This window comes from Chelonia mydas, chromosome 1 (genome assembly GCF_015237465.2).
Source record: "Chelonia mydas isolate rCheMyd1 chromosome 1, rCheMyd1.pri.v2, whole genome shotgun sequence".
NCBI classification, from domain to species: Eukaryota; Metazoa; Chordata; order Testudines; family Cheloniidae; genus Chelonia; species Chelonia mydas.
The window spans coordinates 102,869,557-102,886,307 of NC_057849.1; the positions used below are offsets into that span (position 1 = coordinate 102,869,557).

At 38.8% G+C, this 16,751-nt stretch overlaps 1 long non-coding RNA gene across 1 annotated transcript in view; it reads right to left on the reverse strand.

The window, feature by feature from the left end:
* Nucleotides 1-15,258, reverse strand: part of LOC122463756 — a 37,737-nt gene extending 22,479 nt beyond the window's left edge. Inside the window, exon 1 of the long non-coding RNA XR_006287372.1 lies at nucleotides 15,173-15,258. This is a non-coding gene — a long non-coding RNA (uncharacterized LOC122463756). The remainder of the gene's footprint in view (nucleotides 1-15,172) is intronic.
* Between the last annotated feature and the right edge of the window lie 1,493 nt (nucleotides 15,259-16,751).

Consider the following 16,751-nt stretch of genomic DNA (forward strand, 5'->3'; position numbering starts at 1 on the left):
GCAATTTTACAGAATGCAGCCCAAATCCTGTGAGCCCAAGTCAGCTGACCCTGGCCAGCTGCGGGTGTTTAATGCTGTGTAAACATATCCTAAAAGGCATGTTTTCTAATCCTTTAATCTTTCTCATGACTCTTCTCTGAACTCGCTCCAATTTTTCAACAACCTTCTTGAATAATGGACACCAGAACTGGACACAGTATTTCAGCAGCGGTCACGCCAGTGCTAAATACAGAGGTAAAATAACTTCCCCACTTTTCCTCAAGATTCCATTGTTTATGCATACCAAGATCACACTAGCTCTTTTGACCCAGCATCACATTGGGAGTTCCTATTCAGCTGATTATCCATCATGACCACCATATATTTTTCAGAGTCACTGCTTTCCAGGACACAGCCCCCATTCTGTAAGTATTTCCTAGATTCTTTGTTCCTGGATGTTCCTTGCCCTCCTAGGTGAAGGATTCTGTGTCTCTCTTTGCACTTTATACCAGCCCAGTCCTGTGTCTTTTTTCATAAACACTGTTAGTTTCATCCTGTGGGTTTTCTCTCTCTCTCTCTCTCTTTTTTTTTTAGATTTTGAAATCTCTCAATTCTCACATGGCTCAATATGAAAATAATCATAGAGTATGAGACCTACAATAGCCAGATAGAGAGCATCTCCAAGTCAGATCACCTCCTGGTGACATGCCTTAACTTTAAGACCTTAAGAGCATAATTTTCAGTATAGATATAGGACTTGTTAAATATTGTCATTCATTTTTCAATGACTATGATGACTAGTGGGCTACTGGCTCTCAGTAGAGACCTCACATACCACCATTCCATGAAATAGTACGCAGATATCTAACCCAAGGTATCTGTATAAAACCATATGGCCCCCCTGTGCACTCTGCCAATTGGCACCAAGGGGTCCGTGGGTTACACCTACCCACCCCTTTCAAAGAGCAAGAAAGCACTCTGAGAACATCACTAATTACTCTGTAAAGGTACTGATTAGTTAGATCATTTAATTCAACATATATAATTAAAGAAACAGACTTTAAATATAAATATATATAAATGAATCTGTGACCCCCAAAGGCACGTAGCCAAATTGCCCTAGGCAACTGCAACCTGCTCCCATTCACTCTGAAGCTGGAAGAGATCAGAGATATTTTCTTCTGTTCTTGCTGTCCTTGGAGTACTGGACATGAATCAAGCCAGCATGAATCCAACTTCTTGCACAGCAGAATCTCTCCTATACACCGTCTTTTGTTGAAGGAGTCGCTTTTCTTTGGAGCACTTTATGTTGAGCGACATGGGTAGTGACTCACCCTCCCTAAACACACATACTCCATGGCACACAATACAAAGTACCCTACTTACAGAACTTTAAATTAAAACCAATAGTAATGCCACTTAAAATCAGTAGCCATTTCAGTGCTTTACATAAAGACATTGCTAACCATTGCAGTCAGGTCCTCTCTTCCTTCTCTAGGGAACACCGGCATTTTTTCCCTAGGATGCTTTTGGGAGCTTTCTTTGAGGAGGTTTTTAAGTCCAGATTGGAGCAGCACCTTTTCCTCACTACCAAGGTGAGGAACTTGAAACTTTCACTTTAGGGATATATTCACCTTATACTACTGAGTGCGTAGCTGATGGACTTTGGGGCAATTCAATGAGGGTTGGATTAATGACTTTGGGGATAAGTTAAATTGTTCTGTACCTATTATATTCTGCTGTAACCCTGCCTAAAGGTTGTGGCTAGAGTTTGGTATGTTTGACAAATGGAAATGTTTATTTCAAACTCAGTGAATTCAAACAGCTCAAGGGATTTTCTCAAACTTTCAGAAAGACTCAGGGCAAAAGGTTAATGTTTCAGAAAGGTAAAAAGTGTGTGAAAATGAAGTTTACTGAAAACTGTCTTGCAAAGTGCATTCTCCTAGGAGCTGGCTGTTAGTATATCTCCACTGTCCTCCTTTCTACACTGTTTTGCAGCATCTAAACTCATTAAAATGTATGAGCATTAGTATACTGAATAACTACTGAATGTCCTTCATGAAGCTTTCCTTTTTGTTGCCAGGTAGAATTCTATTCTTAAATATATTTACTGCACTAAGGAACTGGAGCACCTTTCAGAATTGTGCAAGGAAGACACAGAGCCCTGATTTTTGTTTAAATTAAGGCCTCCTGTATTCTGCTGTAGAAAAGTAAACAGGTCCTAGAGTAAATGAGAAGCTGGCCCATGGTCTCTATCTACTGAAATGTTGCTGTTTATCATCAATGTAAAGAATTGTCTTTTTGAATGTATTTTATGGCATTCCAGGCAGGCCAACCTAGAGATGGACAAGTACAAATAAAAAGGGAACAATAATTCTAAGAGTTCTCTGTGTTCACAAATTCAGTATTTTTCATATGCATTAAGAAACCTACATACTTATTCTGGATAGTTCAAGGTGAATTAAGAGATGCTTATTAACAATTCTCATAGCTGGAACTAAGAATACTGGCCAGCTTGTGAGTTTTCACATACTACATGCTCCATATAGGCTCTAGTCACTATATTTTGTGCAAGATTAAATTCAGCTGCATACATATAAAACATGTCTTGATATCATTCTACACAGGCAGGCAACAACATTTATGAGCCAAGTATATTTGTCTCTAAATAATTCTACAATACAGTAATCAGTTTTAGTTAATTTGATGTCACCCCTGGAGTTATACATCCACTGTTGAACAATACTTCTATAAAATATCACCAAAGATGAAGAATACTATCCCAATTATATGTGGAAGTTGAAGACACTCAGCATATAGTAGGGTCAGGACTCAAATGCAGATCTGTTTCCTTCAGTCCAGAATTCCTGATCTTTTGCCTGCTCAGCAATATACTGATCCTAATGTTCTCTGAACATCTAAACTAATCACAGAATATCAGGGTTGGAAGGGAACTCAGGAGGTCATCCAGTGAAAGCAGGACCAATCCCCAACTAAATCATCCCAGCCAGGACTTTGTCAAGCCTGACCTTAAAAACCTCTAAGGAAGGAGATTCCACCATCTCCCTAGGTAACCCATTCCAGTGTTTCACCACCCTCCTAATGAAAAAGTTTTTCCTAATATCCAACCTAATATCCAAGTAATGGCAACTTGAGACCATTACTCCTTGTTCTGTCATCTGCTAACACTGAGAATAGCCTAGATCCATTCTCTTTTGAACCCCCTTTCAGGTAGGAGAAAATAGCTATCAAATCCCCCCTCATTCTTCTCTTCTGCAGACTAAATAATCCCAGTTCCCACAGCCTCTCCTCATAAATCATGTGCTCAAGCCCCCTAATAGTTTTTGTTGCCCTCCGCTAGACTCTTTCCAATTTTTCCACATCCAGTCTTTGAACCCTGGTACAGTTTTATACAGTAAAAGATTGTTGACTCTTTGTGTTGGTGCACCACATATTTCTTATACTAAATATTGCCAGTGTCCCTTTACCATTCTGACACAGACAAATAACAAAAACAAAATATGGACATTCATCGGAACCCAGAATGTACACTGCTTGCTGAATGAGGAGTATAGAAACATGAGAAGTTGCACTGATTTCTCCATAATACATCTGCATCCTAACAAATGTCAACTAAAGTAATATCAGCAAGTCTTATTTTAGTAAGAGACAGGGAAATATTTTAAATTGCTTCTTCAACTAACAGTGCCAAATGCTTTAAGTACTTCTCAGGGATTATTCTTCTAGAGGTTGTAAACTGGAAAATAGAAGTGTTTTCTAACATCCAAGGGCTATCCCATATTTCCTCTTACAATGACATGGTCCAGTAGTTAGGGCACAGGACTCAGAAAACCTGGGATAAAATCTTGACCCATCAAAGTCAATGAGAGTTTTGCCATTGTTTTCAGCGAAGCCAGGATTCCACCCCAGTTTCTACTCCTGATTCTGCCACTGACCTACTGTGTAATGATAGCTAGAACACATCATCCTTATGCCCCATCAGAATCCTTGTATGTCTTTGTCTATTTGCTCTATAAGTTCTTCAGGACAGTGACTGTCTCTTACTTACTAACACAAAGGGGAACTTCTACTATTTGGGGCTTCAAGTCTTTACTGAAATATAATAATGATTGCCTCCAATGAGCCTTAGATGAGGCCCACAGTGCAAGACTCTTTGGAAGAGGGGCAAGGTTGATTGGGGATCCTCCTTTTGAAAGCAATTCCATGTCCTTGCGTATTTATTTGCAGGGTTTAATATATTCCTCCAAAGGAACTAAGAATTTTACTTGCCTCAATACAATAATCTTCAAGTGGTAGTGTAATGGGAATAGATTGCGTACAGCTACTATTACATTCCCTTTTCTTACACTTCAGCATAACCGTGCTGACACACAGGCCAGATTTCCACCTTCTCAGGATGTTTTGGAAAACATTATACAGAGTCAAACCCCAGGACTAATTTATTATCAATCTTGAATGTACTTGTTAGCAAAAGTTCCCAGTCATCTTCAAAGGGAGTATCACAGAGTTGCTTGCTAAACCAATCTTTATATACAAACACAAAACATTGTAAAGAGTATTCAATTATATTTCCTAAATAACTTAAAACAAAAGGCTATTATATAGTAAATCTACCAGTGTTTATTGCTATACCAGCTTCCTTGAATCTGGTATGGTTACCATGCACAAGTATAGAATGGAAGTTTGGTTTGCAGCTTCAGCATTACAGTGTAACATTCTGTATAGTATTTACTCTTGTATACTTTAGTGAATATATGTAAACATATTCTTTCCCCTCCAATCTTTCAGAAATTATTCCTCAGTTTATAGTATGTGTCATAAATATAAAGGGAAGGGTAAACATCTTTAAATCCCTCCTGGCCAGATTTACCTTTTACCTGTAAAGGGTTAAGAAGCTAAAATAACCTTGCTGGCACCTGACCAAAATGACCAATGAGGAGACAAGATACTTTCAAAGCTGGAGGGCAGGGGGGAAACAAAGGGTTCTCTCTGTCTGTGTGATGCTTTTGCCGGGACCAGAGCAGGAATGCAAGTCAGAACTCCTGTAAAAAGTTAGTAAGCAATCTAGTTAGATATGCATTAGATTCTGTTTTGTTTAAATGGCTGATAAAATAAGTTGTGCTGAATGGAATGTATATTCCTGTTTTTGTATCTTTTTGTAACTTAAGGTTTTGCCTAGAGGGATTCTCTGTTTTGAATCTGATTACCCTGTAAGGTATTTACCATCCTGATTTTACAGAGGTGATTCTTTTACTTTTTCTTTAATTAAAATTCTTCTTTTAAGAACCTGATTGTTTTTCATTGTTCTTAAGATTCAAGGGTTTGGGTCTGTGTTCACCTATGCAAATTGGTGAGGGTTTTTATCAAGCCTTCCCCAGGAAAGGGGGAGTAGTGCTTGGGGGGATATTTTTTCGGGGGGAGACGTTTCCAAGTGGGCACTTCCCCTGTTCTTTGTGTAACACTTTGGTGGTGGCAGTGTTTAACCTAAGCTGGTAAGAATAAGCTTAGGGGGTCTTTCATGCAGGTCCCCACAACTGTACGCTACAGTTCAGAGTGGGGAAGGAACCGTGACAATATGGCTAAAGTACTGTGTGTGCTACTTGGATTTCTTCAGAGGCTGCAAAGGAAATTACATAGCTTCTCAGTCAAAAAACTAAAAAGCTTGTCTTATCTGCCAACAAAAGTCTGGTAGCTCCTTATAGATAGCAGCATTCAGTCCATTGGTTAATAGATGCCTTGTTTCCTTAGCTTGTACTCAGATAAGAAATCTGCAGCTCAGTGTTACAGGTTTAGAGACCTCAGCCCTGTCAGACACATCTCATGGTCTTATGTTGATTAGCTATGTTCATTATGCTTTCTGTAACTCTTGTGTTATTATTTATAAACTCACCCACCCCTCACCATTGGCTCAAGTCACAGGCTGTAAATGTATAAGACATACAAAACTGCCTGCTTACAAGGGTTATTTTCTATATAACCTCAAGAAAAGTGAATCTGTGTCTTTTCATAAGTCCATACCTCCTCCCAAGGGCTTTTCTTCTTTACTTTAGAATAAAATAAAATATTGCTCTATAAAATACGCAGGTTACAGGAGCACCACCTGCATCTAAAGAGGTTACATTTTATTTTATTTTATGTATAACTATTACACTATACAATGCACTACATAAGGTGCCAACTAAACTTCACAACAAATCTGTCTAAATATTAACCATTCACTTCCAACTTCATACAAATGGTGTTCTCATTTCTTTGAATCCATATAATCAATTTTTTTTTTTGGCTGATAACTCATGCAGGCCTCAATACCAGTGCTTTATGCTGGTCAGAAACCTACTTTTCCATTTTTGTAGAATCATGAACTTGAGAACTTTGATGGGAGATAAACTGGGCTTTATCATTGTACAGAGGCCTTCTGGTGACAAAAGAGGAGGCTGTTTCCTCTTGCCTATTCCAATTACTTTACTGATGTCCAAGTCCCTACACATGTTGGCCTACAGTTACAAGCTTAATTGTGTCATAAGGGCCCATATCTAAAATAGTTATTTGTTGAGCATTGTCAGTGTACACAATGCTGTACAAAAGCACAGAAGAGATAACCTCTGTCCCAAGGAGTTTACAATACAGACCTTAACTCTTCCCTAAAAAAATTAAATTGTGATGAGCATAGCATTCCTTCACACATTTGGTTGTTTTCCTTTTCCCCATTAAAGGGTGCTGAGTGTTCTTGTTTGGATGACTGATACACGTCCTTCTAGGTTTGCATAATCGATAAATAATAGAATTTTTAAAAGCTGAAAATTCATCTGTCAAATTTATACACACAGAGAGTCTTAAATGTTAATGCTACAGTGATCAAAGACTTCTTTCTTCCCCTTTCCCTAAATCTGAAACCATTGCATGATATTTGGGAGGGATAAAACACAAAAAAAATGGTTAGGTACAAAACATAAAGGGGAAAATCAGGGCATAAAAGAATCAGATTTATAGTAGCCTCATTACTTTGATTTAATACATTCAAAAAATTAAATGAATTTATTGAAGTAAGACTGAACAATGTACTTTATTATTTCTTGCTGGCTTACTGCCAACCGCTTTGGGGAAAAAAATGAAACTCTTGAGCTTTCAATGCCTACTACTATAATACTCCTATTTATTAAATAATGGCGTCCAAAATGATGAAAGGATTGATTGATTGACTCCACCCACCCACATGCACACTGCCACCAATATTTCTACTTCTTTTGGGGGGGTAAATTTATAGGCTGCCACTCCCAGGCTCAGCTTTCTGAAGTACAGGCCTAGCTTTATCAGATAGCCTTGAAGGAAAAGAAGTCTCCTTCTAAAAATGGAAGATGGGTTTCTTGGTGTCTCACTTTTCAGTTAAGAGATATTCATAATCTCCCAGGAAAGATAACTATTGGATACAATAATAACTTATGGACATAGTTAAATGGCAGTCTAGTAATTTGTTAGTGAAAGACCTGATGATGAAACAAACAAAACCAAACTCCGCTCTCCTCCCTGCCCCAAGTGACTGTTAATTTGGGATAAGAAAAGTTGTTCTCAGGAAATTACACTATGACTTACATCGTGTGGCCATTCTAAACTCATGACTGGTTGTCCCAACCTATTCAATTGTCATACTCCGTTTCTCAAGAAGAAGTATGAGAATTTAGTGCTTCCTTACCTCAAACTGTCTCTAGTAACTTCTATCCATCTCTCACTTTGAAGAGAAAAATTAATCAAGAGGGTTTTTCCCCTCCAACATAGACATATATCCCAATGTATTCCTCAGAATGTGTGATAGTCCCAGAGAGTGATAACTATTATGAAAGGTTAAGTATTATAAGAAACTAAGTGCTATGATCTGAACGGATTAGCATTTCTTAATACATAATTAAATTGTTACAGAAATGTTAATAATTAAACAAAAAATATGCCTCAAGTAATAATATCTATATCTTTGTACTGCAGTTCTACATCCTCAGACCATGTTTTGTTAAATCTTACCTTCAGTTCTTGAAAGGATTTGTTTATACAGATTAATGCTACACTTGGCTTCTTCATTAAGGGGAGCTATAGCTGCATAGTTATTCTCAACACAGCACGAGATATAAACAAGTTCAATAGGCACATGTGAAATTCTTTTTGTGATAGGTGATGGACTTTATCATTTCTCTCTTCAGAAATCAGTGATTAATGTCAGTAGCATGATCAAGCACGAGTCTATCCAGTTTTTAATAATAAAAGCATCATCTTCCAGATGTAGTTATCCTGTTACTATGCTCCACCAACATCCCTTCAGTTTCTAAAGACTTTGGAATAATTTGTTTTCTCTAAACTAATTTGTATCTTGTCAAAGTGAGATTGCAGTTTTACAACTACCCAGGGAATAACTGATCCCCTTCCATAAATAACAGAGTCATCCGCATAAATACGTACAAAAAAGTCCCTGTAGACTTTAAATATATTATATATGGATAGAAAAATATAGATGCAATTAAAAAAGTGAGTTATGCAAGAGGCAGGCTTCACTTGATATATCTCATCCTTTCCAACACTAATGTTTCTATACCAGCATGTAGACAAAGTTATATAAGCTCTTAGATCTGAGATTATTACAGAATTAGTAAGAGCAGCATTTTTGAAAAATCCCCCAAACTCCTTACTGATCAAAATCTACAAGTAAGGGGTTTGAGGGAATTTTTAAAATCCTTCTCTCTAATTGATCCCCAAACAAATAATCTCAGGATGGCCACCCAGGAAACCAGTACATCTGAAAAGGGTGTTTTCAATATTAGTAAAGTACTCTTCTGGTTGTTAAAATGTTGTTTCTGAAAATGCTGCCCTCCTAAATTATTGAGCCCAAGAATACAGTGCTTTGGCAAAAGGCAGGATGTCACAGCTACAATAAAGCAACAATGGTTCATGTAGTGAATTTAAATCTTTAGAAATGTTCCACAAGTGGGAGTGTCTATTCTTTGAGACTGGTCTTGCATACTGGAAGGATATGGAAGTGGCAGTTTGTATAAAACTTAGCCTCCCCACCAAAATCCCTACAAAGCACAGGGCAGAGAAGAGGATGAATGGACAGGAGGGGGTGGTCCACTCTCAGGCCTCTAGATAGAAGTAGGAAAGGGACTGAAAATGTTATCAAGATGACTCCACATCTTCCTTGGCTCCTGAAGGAGACAAGGTGGAAAATGTCTCCCTGAGTCTGGATCCCAGCATGGAGTTGAGAAAGGAAGTGGAGCACAAAGAAAAGGAGGATCTCTCTATCTCTCTGCAGGCACCAAGATGGAGAACATTCCGGAGGGTATCCCCCAGCTCCTGAAACCTGGCATGGAGCTGATAAGAGGGGATTGGAAAACTTCCCTCACTTGTGAGAGAGATGAATGGGGAGACAATGGAATCCAGGAAATTCAATGAGAGCTCAGGAAGAGGAAACAGGTTGTTCCTCACTGGAGCCGAAGGACACAAAGAATAGGTCGTCCTCTGGGTCACTCACATTACAGTGTATGTGGCAGAAGCAGTCGAGGGTAGAAGGTCTGGTGTTCTCACTAGATGGAGGGACAGGAGGAGACAAGATGAGCAGTACCAGGAAAGAGTGGGGGATGGTATGCTCTCACACCCTTTCAGGGAACCAGAAGACTCAGCAAGAATAGGGAGAAAGGCAGATGGCTTGCCTAAAGCTAGCACACGATGGGTCTCAGTGCCTAAATGAATGTCCGCAGATGTCTCCTATCAGGCTAACATCCACTCCCCTGAAGTTTGATTCAGTCATAATCAGCAGCAGAAGAGAGAAAAAACAAAATTGGAATGTTAAAACAAAAAACAAGCCACCACCCTGGAAAGCTTTTGAAGGGGAACTCAGAACAAAATCTGACATTAGAAACTCTCTCTCTGAGATTTGGTTTAAGTGGGGATTTTTTGGCTGATGACAAGCCTTTAAATTCAACTCCAAACGCCCAATGAATTGAGGTAGATCAGGAGAAGGCCAGCACTCCTTTTTAATAAAAAGCATACAGATTCCTAGATATCCATAGCAAACTTCAGTAGTAGGAAGCATTTGTGGTTTTACTGAACAGACTTACCAATTTGTCCAGAATGGTAAAAGTGACTGTCAAGGTGAGAAAGCAAGCAACATTGTAAATGTCAAACAGTAGAAAAGCCCTGGATTCCAGTTCCCTGACTTAAAGCCATGCTTCAAGCAAGTACTGTTCAGACCCGCTTTCCTCCTTTGGGCAGAATATGGAGATTTGTGATTTCATTGTTAAACTCCACTAGTAGTATTAGGTAAAAAAACAAAAACAAAACAAAACAAAAAAAACATAATCAAGAGGCACAATTTGAGGGCCTGACCCAACGCCCATTGAAGTTAATGAGAATTTTTCCATTTATTTCTATGAGGTTTGGGTCAGGCCATGAGAGATCAATTATTGCAACACTAGTGGTTATATTGCAACACTAGTGGTTATAAATTCTGTGCAGAGTTTCAGTGTGGACTGCAGTGGTGCCTAACACTGGGACTTAGGCATCTTTGTGGGTCACAGTGAGACTGATTTGATAGTTGAGTGGCTAAAGCCCTTTCCTGAGAGATGGGAAACCAATGTTCAGATCCCTTCTCCTCATCAGGCAGGAGGAGAAATTCGACCAGTGGTCTTACCCATCCTTGTTGAGTGTTCTAACTGCTGGGTTAAAGATTGTAAAGGAGGAATTCTTCCTTCCCTACCACCCCAGCTGTTTTGTGTGGAGTCAGGTCTTCACTGCCACTGTTCTTGCAAGAAATGGCTTAAGCACCTGACTCCAGAAGAGAATTCCCAGCTGTGGATAGAAATTGGAAATAATCTAAGTCTGGGCTGGAGGGAGGTGCCGAACACCCTAAGAGGGGCAAAGCTTAGAACACACCCCTCTCTTCAGCATCTGCTGCTGGCTGACTTAGACAGCTCTCTGCCTAGCATCCTGGCTTTTGTAGATCCCATTCTTCAGTGCCTATCTCTCCACGTACATTGTTCAGGGAGCCTCGGTGCCTAATTCAGGGTTCGTGGATTGCCCAGGGTGGCTAGGTGTCTAAGAATTGGTGTTGCAATTCCTAAATCCCTTTGTAGTTTTTCCCCTTATAGCTTACAAAAGAAGAACTGTTGGAATGATACTAACAGTAGAGGCAAGCGTTTGAAATATCACACAGACAGTTTATTTGTGAAAGTGAACCAGCCTCAACCTGAGATGCTAAGAGAGAAACCCCCAAGATATCACTAACCAACCATTTAATGGGCAAGAGCAGGCACAGGGAGGAAAGGGAGACTGGAACCAACTCCCCTGGAACCTCTACGAGAGTTAGAATCTATTGAAAGGATAGAAGAGATGAGTAATTATGAGCAGTAAGCTAGTGACCACGCCCATCTGGACACATGCTCAAGCATGGATCAATATGAACAACCATTTCTTCTTCAATGAATGATGGAGTGACTGGTAAAACTGTAAGAATACCATTTCTGAATACATTTCCACCAGCTAACACTGGGCTGGGTGAATTCAGTATGGACTTCACTGTAGAGGACAGAGAAAGTAGGTGAAAAGTTTCAAGGTGATGTTTCACTGAAGAAGATTAAAACCCAAACAAAAAATCAAAGGTAGCTGTGATCTGAGACATCTCACTTACCAGCAAACAGCCAATATTACTAGACCAGTTATTGAACCATAATACCACTCAGAAGCTGGGAATGAGTGACAGGGGATGGATCACTTGATGATTACCTGTTCCGTTCATTCCCTCTGGGGCACCTTGCACTGGCCACTGTCGGAAGACAGGATACTGGGCCAGATGGACCTTTGGTCTGACCTAGTAGGGCCATTCTTATGTTTTTATGTTCTTATGTTCAGTTACACTAGTAAATAACTTTCAAGAATAACCCTAACATTAGTGGTTTTTGGCAGCTGAAAGGAAATGTCTTTCATGGAAGGAAACACTGACCAAGGCTTACTCGTCCCCGCGTGACTCTCTTTTAAAAATATCCAGTGTTTGCTTTACTGGCACTGGGAGGACCTCCCTAACAAATTTAAGCCATGACTGATCTTGATTGACTTTGTTTCTATTGTGGGGAAAGATCAGAAGAAGAAAGAGAGAGGCAAACACAAAAAGTACTTGGAGCAACATACGCTCATTAGAGAATGATAGAGGTTCTACGAAAGACAATATGACTCAGGACAGAATGATCTTTCTTTTTATGAACCACAGTGTATCACAATGTAAGCCTACATTTTTAGCTTTACATTTTTATCCTTCTATTTATAACAAAGATTTGCCTAAATCATGACATTTGAATCTGAACTTCCCCCAAATCTGATTTTATTTAGGTCTGCATCTGAATCCAAACTTTTCCAGATTTGAGGAGTGTGGGGAGAGGGAAGGCAGAAAGTTTCAGGAGTTCTGGTTTGGGCCACAAGGTATTTTCTGGCAGAGATAAAAATAAAATTCAGATCTCTAATGTAGCAGCCCTTCCCCATGGACTTCACCTTGAGATGGCAGGAAGGCTTTCATGCCTGCATGATCCTGAGAACTATGCAGGCAGGAGCATAACTCCTGGTAGGATCACCCATGCCAGACAAGTTGAAGGGAGAAGTCTGACTTAAGGCAGTCTGGTTGGTAGTGGGCTAACTTCCCACTTCTGTAAAAAAAAAAAAAAGTTGTTTTGGAATGGCAGTACTGCTCAGTTCAACAAACTCAATCCAACTCGATTCAAACAGATTTAGAAGAGAGATGGCAACACAAAATGGGCACACTCTCAAGGAAACTATTCCGCTCATGAATTTGCAGTCTCTTAAATACATTACCAAAATTGGTACATGGAATATGCAGACACTATATGAGCCTGGTAAAACAATCCAAGTATTGCCAGTAACATACACAGAGATTGTGTGGGTCTGACACTGTGAAGCCCAAAAGCCTGATCCATGGGCACCAGTTTCAAAAAGAATTATAACAATATGATTTCCATTGAAGTTCCAGAAAGTATCTATAATTCAGTATTATGCGGCAACAAATTAATGTAGCCAAGCAGCCAAACACACTTTTGCAATTCTAAAGCCAATCTGGAGAAACAGAAATCAAACCTTCCAAACTATACTTTGAATACTTAAAACCATTATAAAGTCCAACTTACTATACAGTGCTGAAAATTGAATACTTATTAAGAACTTACTGTCTAAATTCCAAGCTTTCATAAGCTACCTTAGACAAATCCTCAATATCAGACGGCCAGAAAAAAATCACAGAGAACTCTGGAGGAGGACAAAACAGAAACCAATAGGACAGGAAATTATGGCACAAAAATGGAGATGGCTACAACATAAATGGAGGAGAAAACTGAACAACATAATAAGGCAGGCAATGGACTGGAACTTCCACATCAAGAGACAATGACAAAGGATTGACAAATGACAAGGATAACATGGAAACGTGCAATAAAAGCAGAATTGAAAGCAATCAGAATAACTTGGGAAGAAGCTAAGACTGCAGAAGGGGACTGGCAAAGATGGAAGGCAGTGCTGAAGGGAAGACATTGGCATGAAATAAAGAGAGAGGACATAGCAGAGCCAATTTTCATATAATTTGCCATACTTCCTTTCAAACTGAAGGTGCCAAATGTATGTTTCACTGTGCTTAACAACAAAACTTAGGTCTTTTATAGTGCTTTTCATCAGTAGATCTCAAAGCACTTCACAATCTTTAATGTATTTATTCTCCCAACATCCATGTTAGGAAGAGAAGTAGTATTATCACCACCATTTTACAGATGGGGAACTGAGGCACAGAGAGACTAAGTGGCTCATCCAAGGTCCCACTGAAAGTCTGCATCAGAGCAGGGAATTGAACCAAGGTCTCTGGATAGTAACCTAGCCACTAGACCAGCTGTCCAGTTTCACTTCCCTAAGGGTCTGTAAATGTTAGTCCACATTTCCAGCCAGCCCAGTCCATTCTACCATTGCCTAGCAGCTCTAGTGATTATAGTTCCACCATTTTTAAAAGTTTGCTCTGCTACCTTAGCTTCTTTTAACAATCCCCTCCTCATGTAAATTATGAATAGAGTACATGACCAACTTCTGCCCTCAGTTGCACCCAAAGAACTACTATTGAAGTCAGTGCAGTTACAGGAGTGTAACTGAGGACAGAATCTGTTCCACAAGTATGTATGAACATGGATGAATGCAGAAAAAAATTAGTCTTCCTACATACTATGAATGAAGTTAAAAGTCAAACAAACTGAGGCACAGTTAAAGATATGTTTTTTTCTAGAGAATTCCTCATCAGAAATTGCATAAATTTGATTTGGAATTATGCCAGTTCCTACTGTTACCACTTTACCCAAAGACTATAAATGAATATATAAACTGGACAAGTCATATATTCTCTGATAACATTGTGCCTGCAGGATGCTAGTGAAAAGTGGCAGAAGCTTCATTAGATTAATTTGGCATTGTCATGTTATGTTAATTATCCTGATCATTGAGTATTTAAATTAAAATGAAGACATTAAAAGGTAACTAATTACTGAGAAGGCTATTTCTGAAGATGAATTATGAGAGGGTTTAAACAAAGAGAGCATAAAACAATGGGTTTCAATTGTCCAACATTTTGTCAGTGTGTTTATTTCTAGTGATCACATTGGAAAAATCAGTATGATTTTGTTTTTCAGAAAATGTGAAAAATGTAAAGCCTCACTCAGCTAATTGCATCTTTTACTGCATTTTATCAAATATAATGGCATTATTCATAAAAAATAACTTCTGACTCATCTGTACATTAGCAAGCTTAAGTAGAGGTCACAGTCCATAATGCAGCTGATTGATAATAATGAATTTCTAAGTAAAAGATGAAAGTAACAAATATTAGAAGCTCACTGATAATGAATTACAAAAACTGCACTTCATACAAAGCATAAAAGCATATCTTATATTATAAGATTTCAAAACAAAAAATTATAACCATTCAAGGCAACTCTTCTTGAAGAAACTAACAGATAGACAATCTTATTGTTTTATGATAAAGTATTGTTCTCATGACAAATTATTCCCAGGTATCTGGACAAATGTTATTGCCTTCCTTTTATTATTCTTTCAATCTCATCTGCTCCAGTCCTCCCACAAAAGTACAACTTATGAAAGTTACCCTAATTTTCCAGCTCCATTAGAAGAGATGTTTTACACTGCTTTGGTGGAAAGAGGTTATAACTGATTAATACAGTTCATGCTTCCATTCCCACTGCCACTGATGGAAAACAAGTGTGTGAATTTCACAATCAAATGCACATGGTCTACAGCAACCAGCCTGGTAAGCATGCCCTTGAAGCTCATTCTCAATCCCAGCTCTTCCCCACAGCAATTTGCTGCAACAGTACACTGCCAGACCAAGCTAGCAAGAATAAGAATCGCAAAGGATTGAACAGCAGAGTACTAGGACTTTAGTTTGGAAACTCTGATATTGGGAACATTGACTTTCCACTTCACACTTCATATGTTTTGCTGAGTTCACAAGAAGCTACAGAAATTTGTACTGAATATTAATTGCAAAAGTTTATACATCTCTGTGCTGACTGCGTCAAATATACTTGCCAAGATATTCTGCCCTGGAGAAGGTGTTTTTTGTGTCAGAGGAGCTTTGCTAGCAGAGGATTCCTGGGAGACAGGCTAAACCAGTGCATCTTCTGGCTGTCACATCCCTGTCCCATCCTAGATTCCCTGTCCCTTTAGGACAGGACCAGACAATTCCAGACCCTCCCAGCTAAACAAGGTTTGCAAATAGTGTGTATTGTGTCTTCACTAGGATTTTCTGGCCATGCAAGCTAAATAGTCAATTAGTCTCATGGTTTACCATGCAGGTTGGTAATTAGAAGCTGTAATTTATTTCACTTGGGATGAAAAACACCAACAAATATATACGTTATTCAAATCTTAGAAGGGTTAGGCAAAAATCAGTGGAATCATTTCATACTGGAGAAAAGCAAAAGTCTTCCTGAGAGAGCCTAACATATGTCATAATGGGGGGGAGGGTTGTTTTTTTTTTGGGGGGTGGCGGCAGGTGGGGTCTGCTTCTTTTTAGCACAAACAAAAAAAACCCACATTATGAAGACCCTTCTCCTTAGTAATTTAAATATGGGCTATACTTAAACCAAAAGTAGCTATATGACAGCAATTACTTTTCATAAAGCTGTATTGCATCAGGAATCCAACCATTCATAGGAAACAAAACCAACTAACTTTAGCAGTCTTGAAATGAAAGAATTGATCTGGCAGAATCTAACAGTCTCATAGGTAAATAATAGAGGGGTTTTTGTTTGTTTGTTTTTTAAGAAAGGCCTCGCTGCACACGTGATTGGCAGGGAACACACGTTTTCTTTGTGTTCTTTTTTTTCATTCTTCTGCTGCTGTTAGCTAAGTGTAGGAGCCTGAGATGTAAAAAATAATTAGCAAATTTGCAGTCTTTTAGAGATCCACTACCTCTTCATACTTCTCAAGGTATGAAGTTTCCAAAAAACTTATTTTTTCAGCACTGCTGGTAACTCAGAATTACTTAGAAGTTAATTTTCTGATGAAGAAATACAAGCTTTATGTTCAGTCTTGCAATACATTTTGATATGAGTGTTACCCAGTAATACTAAATGAAATTTGTCATGCATCCTTAACCACATGGATTTTGGTTTACTTTTGCAGCAGGTAGACTAGTGTTTAAAAAGAAAACAGAGCCCTGG